Source organism: Abramis brama (assembly GCF_963993115.1).
Source record: "Abramis brama genome assembly, chromosome: 7".
Lineage (NCBI taxonomy): Eukaryota > Metazoa > Chordata > Actinopteri > Cypriniformes > Leuciscidae > Abramis > Abramis brama.
The window spans coordinates 43368150-43377818 of NC_139969.1; the positions used below are offsets into that span (position 1 = coordinate 43368150).

At 35.8% G+C, this 9669-nt stretch overlaps 1 protein-coding gene across 2 annotated transcripts in view; it reads right to left on the reverse strand.

Moving 5' to 3' along the window:
- Nucleotides 1-7906, reverse strand: part of LOC311087322 (uncharacterized protein) — a 49426-nt gene extending 41520 nt beyond the window's left edge. The window contains exons 1-2 of one of the 2 annotated variants that reach the window (XR_014607212.1): nucleotides 7143-7906; nucleotides 5629-6811 (exon numbers count right to left, since the gene is read on the reverse strand). The gene's annotated coding sequence lies outside the window, so the exon portion shown is untranslated. Of the gene's footprint in view, nucleotides 1-5628; nucleotides 6812-7142 lie in introns of those variants that run through there. The other variant, XM_084120648.1, reaches the window with a different exon arrangement.
- Between the last annotated feature and the right edge of the window lie 1763 nt (nucleotides 7907-9669).

A 9669-nucleotide genomic window follows, 5' to 3' on the forward strand; every position in this document is an offset into this window, starting at 1 on the left:
TGCAGGGGTTCCCAAACTTTTCCATGCCAAGGCCCCCCAAATACCACTAGGTTCTGGCCAAGGCCCCCCTTAGGATGTGTTATTGAACCCATTGACAATACTACGGCACGTGTAGAAATAAATAAATAAAACATCTAGGTGAACATCAGATTATGTGATGGTGTTTGATACCAGCCAATCAGAAAGATTATAGAGATGCACCGATTACAATTTTCAAGGCAGATTCCGATGTTTCATTGAGTTTGACCTGTCGATACAGATTTTAGCCGATTCTGATTTCATTTTTTCTAACCACTTTACAGCACACACAAATATTTTATATATATATATATATATATATATATAAAAAATAAAACACCACTTTTACCCAAACTGATTAATAAAAACAAGTTTAAATGGATACATTTTCTATAAATATTTTTGTCTTCATTTTCTTTTCTGACATAGCCTAATCCAGTTCTTGTTCAAACACACTATACATGCAAATTATGTGCATTTTAGGTAGGCTACTTTTTGTGTGAAATCATATTTATTTTGTCCATCAAAAGTGTGCTTTCACTTTAACTGAGCGTGAGCAGCGCAGCAAAAATAGACTCGGCGCCGAAACCCTCCGCTTCACTACTGCTCATGCGACGCTCCTGCTTGACGCTCACGCGTTGCTCCAGCTCGCGGTGTGAATGCACTCACTGAACATGCACGCCGAAAAAAATTTGCGCTGCTCACGCGCCGCTCGCGGTCTGAAACGGCCGTAATTCACAAGATTTCCTACATGTGCGTTCTGTGTGCATGTGTGATGCTGATGTTGCGCGATGTTATTCATGCGCGCCCGAGTGCATTTGAATCGGCATATGTCAGACTGAAAATCACGTGAAAATCGGCCAATTCTTGTCACTAGCCGATTAATCAGTTCATCTCTAAAAGATTAGCATTAAAAGTATAATGTTCAGATAGGCTATGCAACAAATTATTATGTTATTTGATAACAATACTCATATTAGCAAATATTTATTTTTTTAACTTTTTTTTACTTTTTTTTCCACTTTTTTTTCAACTTGCTGCGGCCCCCCTGGCGCCCCCCCAGGGGGCCGCGGCCCCCACTTTGAAAACCCCTGGACTAGTGCACCTGTTCTTGCTGCTCCGGACTTTACACGTTGTTTTAAATTGGAAGTTGATGCTAGTGCTTTAGGCATGGGAGCTGTTCTTATTCAAGAGGATGATGTCGGTTTTGAGCATCCAATTTGTTACTTTTCTCGAAAATTCAACCGACGTCAGTGAAATTATTCTACCATTGAGAAGGAAGCTTTAGGTCTAATTCTGGCTTTGCAATTCTTTGAGGTTTATGTGGGTTCATCTGTTCTGCCTGTTACTGTGTACATGGATCACAATCCGTTAGTGTTCTTGTCCAGAATGTACAATCACAATCAACGTCTTATGCGTTGGTCGTTGATTGTGCAAAATTATAACTTAATCATAAAGCATAAAAAGGGTTCAGAAAATATCATTGCTGACACCTTATCTAGAGCTTAAATACTGCTTCAGGTTGAGTTTAAAGGGGCGAGTGTTACGTACGCCGCGCTACGTAATTTTTGTTTGTGCGTATGTTGCTGCATATGCGTCTTGTGTATGTCTGTGTACTCTATTTTGTTTCAGGTGTGAAGCTCGATTGGAGAGTCCGCCTGTCAATCAGCTGACGTAGGATGCTGACGTCTGGGATCGCACCACCAATCGCCTGTCGCCGGGTAGTTTATGAATGGCTCTAACTTCAATGGCGGCAGTCGAGACAGACTCTGGGTTGGGAAAGAGTTTGCACACTCTGGGAAGACGGTTCTCTTGTTCGAGAGACCAGTCTGAGAGACTGATCATTGTTTGGGGTTCGCTGCTTTTGTGATCTTGCAGTTAGATCAGTTCTCTTTGTTTGTGCTCGAATGTATTTTGTGTTACTCTTGGTAACTTACGAGAATGTTTTGTGTTGCCCTTGGTAACTTACGTGCTTGCAGTGCCTGCTAAGTGTTTGTTGCTGTCATGAAATCTTCATCTCAGTTCATCGTTCAACATTGTGTAGACTGATGGGAGAGGTTGTGAATCAGGTAAGCAGGTCGCGACCTACATTTGCACATGTAGTTTACTGAGATGTATTAGACGCACTAGTGTTAGGAGTGGTGCTAATTATGTATGTTTTTGTTTTAGTTAGTATAGTTTAGTTATAGCGTCTTGTATGCTGAACTTTAGTTAACCCCCTGAGGTCGACGGTATCGCCGGCGATACCAGCTCGCTTTTTTTTTATCAGTGTAAAAGAAACTCATAAATACTCTGTTGACTTTGATTTTCCATAGGAGTTTCATACATCAATCGATTCTGTTAAATGTGTATTATTTTTGTGTATACTCACAATAAAAACAAAGTGTTGTGCTTTACGCCAAATAAAGAAAAATAAACACGAAGCGAGTTCTGCCTTCTCTCTGTCCGTGTAGTCCATTCTGAAACGCGTCCGAAAATGAATCATAACTCAGCGAATACTTCTCACATATACACGTGATATATGTCTTTATGAAGCTTGAAATCTCTTCTTTTAAATGAAGTAATTTATATAAAAAACAAATGTTTTCAACTCATGTAATCCGTTTGAAAGCAAGGAGAGGTACTGTTTTTCCTTCTGCCTCATTATCTCTAAATGAGCTGAGGCCGCCCCGCCCCCGGCGCTATTCACATGTAAATAGTTAGGTGATCTAGTATGCAGTGCACCCGCCCCCCGATCAATGCCATAAAAACACAGTTTCTTCATCAGACTTACTGATAGTTCATCGCGTTTTGAGTATGGCACGCTTCTCCAAAGACGCCCTTCAGATGATTCTGGACAGCGAGGAACAATGCACCTTTTCCTCAGAGAAAGATTGTAACTCAGACGACGAACGGCAGCATTTTGAAGAGCGAATTCCGCCGAGGACACAATTTCGGAGTAAGTTTTACTTAAAAGTCTTTTGTCTTTTATTTTTCGTGTTCGCATTTATGAGGAAAAAACAATATTACGTGACAGTTCTCCATTATGGACGCGAGCGCTCTAAAAAAAGCACTAAAAGACTTTCAAACTTTCACAGAGACCTCAAAACAGAAAGTACAAATCCTTTCTTTAAAACGAATTTCGTTTTGTATCAATTGTATCTTAATTTTAATAATTTTTTCATTAACAAATTTCCTGGATTTAAAGTAAATATAGGCTAGCAATCACAACATAAAGTGCTTGAATTGGAGATCATCATGAACCAGACCGTAGCCTACTCGCCTCACATGTCTAAAAAATGTGAAATATATTTACAGAAAGCTGGTTCTAAACAAAACCATCCAAAACAAAAAACTATGTAGCCTAATAAATGTGCATTTCTCCGGTGCGTTCACTAGCCTACTGCGAAGATCGCGAGTCAATAGCCTATCGTCAACTTCATCTTTGCCAGAAGTTAAATTTAAATCGCGTGTGTGAATGAATGATGATGTTTTAGCAAACTGTATTGCTATACTGAGATGAGTAAAAATCGACTGAAATATGTTGAAATAAAATGTAGGCTATTTGTATAAGCAAAGTATTAAACTGCAAATTAACAATATGCCCTAATATTTCATGAAAACAACGTTACAGTCAGGCGAAATATGAAAGACAACATCTTGTTGACTAGATTTGGGTACAGTTTTTACTGTAGAATATACTGCCACGTCAAATAAGCTTTTGTTTAGCAATTTCTATATATAAAATACTATTTTTGTCAAAAATAAAGTCATCAACTAAGATGTTAGCTGTTCCAATGTTGACTAAATTCAAACTAATGAATACATAGATAAAATGTAGGCCTATAATCTTTTTTTTTTTTACAAAGAAAGAGTACACTTGAAATATTGTTGAAATTGTAATTATTGTTGTAATTGTAACCTTTTTAATAAAATAGCAAAACATATTTACAAGATAAATGTAAGCAAAATCTTAAATGGTCAATATAAGTCTTCTTCTAAATATATCTTTTGTCCTTGCATTGTGGCTCAGTCAGTTTCACACCTGAATGAATGGCTCATCATTATGCAGAGTGGGTGGGACATTGTATTCTCAGGTGTAAACCACTCCTCGTTCACGCCCCCCTCACATATTGGCTTTCCAAGCAAAACCTGTTTTACATCAATTTAAATCAATGTATGGTTTTATGTGAACGATAAAGCAAGACTATTTTCACATAATTTTGAAGAAAAAACTCTAGGCGAGGACATCCATTAGTCAAAAGTCTTATTGACACATATTTACTATGTGTTTTGTGGCCTTATTTCAGAAATTTTAGTTTTTAGTTTTTTCAATAACCATGCATAAACATTATTCTCTCAAAAATGAAAACATGTACATACACGTGGCTCACATATTATGGTAGCCCTGTTTGTGCTTTATAGAGTGAATTTACACCTTTGCCATTAATATGTTTATAAGCAACTGAAAAAAGCACAAATGTCAGGGCATGTAAGAACATCTCAAGGGCCCAGAAAACCGCTCAGACTCCAGAGGGTTAAAGTTTTTTTTTGTTATATTCAGTTTTTGATTTAAGCACCACTCTCTTGCTCCTTCCTCTTCCCCAGATTGTCTGTTGATTTGTTTATTCTTGTTACGTTGTACTAATTGTAAATATTAATTACTTTATTATTCTTCATTACATTTTTCCTTTGTTACTACTTCACTTTATTGCAGTTGAAGAATTAAAATCTTTCAACTCAGTTATGGATGGTTGTCTGTTCCTTTTCAATTGCAATTCCCGTTACTATATTGACACACACATGCAAAACTTTTGTTACGTCTAATAATATTCCTAGACAAATAACATCTAATCAAGGAGGGACGTAACACCCCATATATATATATATATATATATATATATATATATATATATATATATATATTACTTTATAAGCCAGTCTTTTGTGTGACAGTAGGATACATTTTTTATATTGATTTAAATAACTCATTTTTTAAAATATAACGCAGGAACAGGTGTTTTCGTCACTACTGTAATATTCAGCTCATTGTCATGGCAATAAAGTTGACAGGTTTCTGATGGTGACTTCCAACTTTTTAGGGATAGTTCACCCGAAACTGTCCACTGACTTCTAATGTATGGACAAAGAAATCTCTAAATATTGTCTTTTATGTTCCACAGAAGAAAGAAAGTTATCCAGCTTTTGGTCGACATGAGGGCATATGTACATTATGTCAATTTTCATTTTTGAGTGAACCATCTTTTTAATACATTTACATTGAATCATTTAGCAGACACTTTAATCCAAAGCGATTTACAAATGAGGAGAACAACAGAAGTTAAACTAACAATATTCAAGTGCTGTGAATAATAGCGTGAATAGTAGTTATTTGGTAAAAGAGTATAATGTACATGCATTAGGAACACAAGCAAGACTATGACATTAAGTATGATAAAGTCCTGCTGATACAGAACGTCAGCAGAAGCATCAACGGCACATCAATTCATCTTTAATAAAACTCTGTTTACCGTATGTTTAATGGAGCACAAACAGAGCAACTGAGTTTTGAGTTTTATGAGTCAAGAGTTATCTCTAATAAACCTAAATGTCACAGAAAGGAAGGGTGTGTGCAGTGAAAAGAATGACATTGACTTCATTTATTGAGTGCAGATGTTTAAACTGAACTGCAGGCGGTCTGTGAATGAGACGCAGGCTTTTGCATTGAAACACAGCAGGCAAACGCTGCACTACTGTCTCGAGAGTGTTCGTCCCGGCTGTGTGTCGAACTCTGATGTGTGTCAGTTCTACAACAGCAGAGAACAGACTTCATTAACCCTCCAACATCAGTTCTACAACAGCAGTGAACAGACTTCATTAACCCTCCAACATCAGTTCTACAACAGCAGTGAACAGACTTCATTAACCCTCCAACATCAGGCCTCAAGAACATGTACAATAAACAGTCAGCCAGTGGGTTCAGAAACACAAGATATCTAGACAAATACACAAATATAAAAAACAATGTACTGTCGTACCTGTAAAAAGAATCACTAATTAAAACCACGATCATGTTCGGGAGAATGAGAAAAGTGTAAGTCAGAAGCACCAGGAACAAACTGCCCAAAATTTTCTTGCGCTGTAGAGAAGTAAGTGATATTACGCGTGAAAGACCGCGACAAGTGCCAACAAAACACAGAATGATTATCAGATAGAGGATTAAACAGGCGATCGATCCAGACAGAGAGCTAAACAGATAATCAGAGCTTATGTCTGCAAAGATCAGAGGAAAAAACCAGATGATCACAGAAACAACACAGCAGACTTTTAGTGAATGATGAGATCTGTACCAGATAGGATGAGAAACCAGAAGATATCGTTCAAAAGCAACACATGCCATAAAATACACACCCACAATCAAACTATACACATATGCATTATACACATCCAATGACCCTGTGAATGTCTCTGTTAATCTACAAATGATCTGAATGAGATCTGAAAGAATCAAATGAATAACAAACACTGGAGTGGAGCGATGAGATTTGATAAGAGCACACAACGCAAACAGAGTTAAGATCATGATTGGAATCTCAATGGCTGAAATTATCCTGATAATTAATGAGTCTGCAGACTCAAGTTTCAAGTAAAATTCCCACATCTGATCGTCATAATCTACTCCACTTGATCCGTTCATATAATCATCTACTCCACTTGATCTGTTGCTGCTGGCGTTGATATAATAATCTTCACTGGATCCGGTAATACTGGCGTTTTGTTCTGCCATTGTTTCATGAAATCTTGACAGGCAACACTAAATAACAAACCAGTCATTAGTTTATAAACATGCATTAATTTACTATTTACTACTTTATTAAAAACATTAGGGAAAAATATATGCCATAACTTGTTTTCTGTGTGATTGTTGAAATAAAGTTTCCTCAGTTTGCTTTACATGTTCTTTAGAGGAGATGTGTGTAATGTTAGAAAGCTTGAAATACGTGAAATGTAAGATTAAAGTTTGGAAATCCTCCATTTGAACAATATCACAGAAGCAAGAATGCTGTTGTTCTGAATATTCAGTCCAGCACAGCTGCAAGTGTACAATGGTTTATTAAACTAGGAATAAATCTTGAAGAACTTACGTTACTGACAGGATTGTGTGTTTCGTCTGCAGGTCAAAGCAGAAGTTTGTGGAGCAACACACAGACTGACAGATGTTTCACAAGTTTCCACTGCCGTGTTTAAAGAGCTCTTCATTCACTGCACACACTGTATTTCGTTTTGTATCAATTGTATCTTAATTTTAATAATTTTTTCATTAACAAATTTCCTGGATTTAAAGTAAATATAGGCTAGCAATCACAACATAAAGTGCTTGAATTGGAGATCATCATGAACCAGACCGTAGCCTACTCGCCTCACATGTCTAAAAAATGTGAAATATATTTACAGAAAGCTGGTTCTAAACAAAACCATCCAAAACAAAAAACTATGTAGCCTAATAAATGTGCATTTCTCCGGTGCGTTCACTAGCCTACTGCGAAGATCGCGAGTCAATAGCCTATCGTCAACTTCATCTTTGCCAGAAGTTAAATTTAAATCGCGTGTGTGAATGAATGATGATGTTTTAGCAAACTGTATTGCTATACTGAGATGAGTAAAAATCGACTGAAATATGTTGAAATAAAATGTAGGCTATTTGTATAAGCAAAGTATTAAACTGCAAATTAACAATATGCCCTAATATTTCATGAAAACAACGTTACAGTCAGGCGAAATATGAAAGACAACATCTTGTTGACTAGATTTGGGTACAGTTTTTACTGTAGAATATACTGCCACGTCAAATAAGCTTTTGTTTAGCAATTTCTATATATAAAATACTATTTTTGTCAAAAATAAAGTCATCAACTAAGATGTTAGCTGTTCCAATGTTGACTAAATTCAAACTAATGAATACATAGATAAAATGTAGGCCTATAATCTTTTTTTTTTTTACAAAGAAAGAGTACACTTGAAATATTGTTGAAATTGTAATTATTGTTGTAATTGTAACCTTTTTAATAAAATAGCAAAACATATTTACAAGATAAATGTAAGCAAAATCTTAAATGGTCAATATAAGTCTTCTTCTAAATATATCTTTTGTCCTTGCATTGTGGCTCAGTCAGTTTCACACCTGAATGAATGGCTCATCATTATGCAGAGTGGGTGGGACATTGTATTCTCAGGTGTAAACCACTCCTCGTTCACGCCCCCCTCACATATTGGCTTTCCAAGCAAAACCTGTTTTACATCAATTTAAATCAATGTATGGTTTTATGTGAACGATAAAGCAAGACTATTTTCACATAATTTTGAAGAAAAAACTCTAGGCGAGGACATCCATTAGTCAAAAGTCTTATTGACACATATTTACTATGTGTTTTGTGGCCTTATTTCAGAAATTTTAGTTTTTAGTTTTTTCAATAACCATGCATAAACATTATTCTCTCAAAAATGAAAACATGTACATACACGTGGCTCACATATTATGGTAGCCCTGTTTGTGCTTTATAGAGTGAATTTACACCTTTGCCATTAATATGTTTATAAGCAACTGAAAAAAGCACAAATGTCAGGGCATGTAAGAACATCTCAAGGGCCCAGAAAACCGCTCAGACTCCAGAGGGTTAAAGTTTTTTTTTGTTATATTCAGTTTTTGATTTAAGCACCACTCTCTTGCTCCTTCCTCTTCCCCAGATTGTCTGTTGATTTGTTTATTCTTGTTACGTTGTACTAATTGTAAATATTAATTACTTTATTATTCTTCATTACATTTTTCCTTTGTTACTACTTCACTTTATTGCAGTTGAAGAATTAAAATCTTTCAACTCAGTTATGGATGGTTGTCTGTTCCTTTTCAATTGCAATTCCCGTTACTATATTGACACACACATGCAAAACTTTTGTTACGTCTAATAATATTCCTAGACAAATAACATCTAATCAAGGAGGGACGTAACACCCCATATATATATATATATATATATATATATTACTTTATAAGCCAGTCTTTTGTGTGACAGTAGGATACATTTTTTATATTGATTTAAATAACTCATTTTTTAAAATATAACGCAGGAACAGGTGTTTTCGTCACTACTGTAATATTCAGCTCATTGTCATGGCAATAAAGTTGACAGGTTTCTGATGGTGACTTCCAACTTTTTAGGGATAGTTCACCCGAAACTGTCCACTGACTTCTAATGTATGGACAAAGAAATCTCTAAATATTGTCTTTTATGTTCCACAGAAGAAAGAAAGTTATCCAGCTTTTGGTCGACATGAGGGCATATGTACATTATGTCAATTTTCATTTTTGAGTGAACCATCTTTTTAATACATTTACATTGAATCATTTAGCAGACACTTTAATCCAAAGCGATTTACAAATGAGGAGAACAACAGAAGTTAAACTAACAATATTCAAGTGCTGTGAATAATAGCGTGAATAGTAGTTATTTGGTAAAAGAGTATAATGTACATGCATTAGGAACACAAGCAAGACTATGACATTAAGTATGATAAAGTCCTGCTGATACAGAACGTCAGCAGAAGCATCAACGGCACATCAATTCATCTTTAATAAAACTCTGTTTACCGTATGTTTAATGGAGCACAAACAGA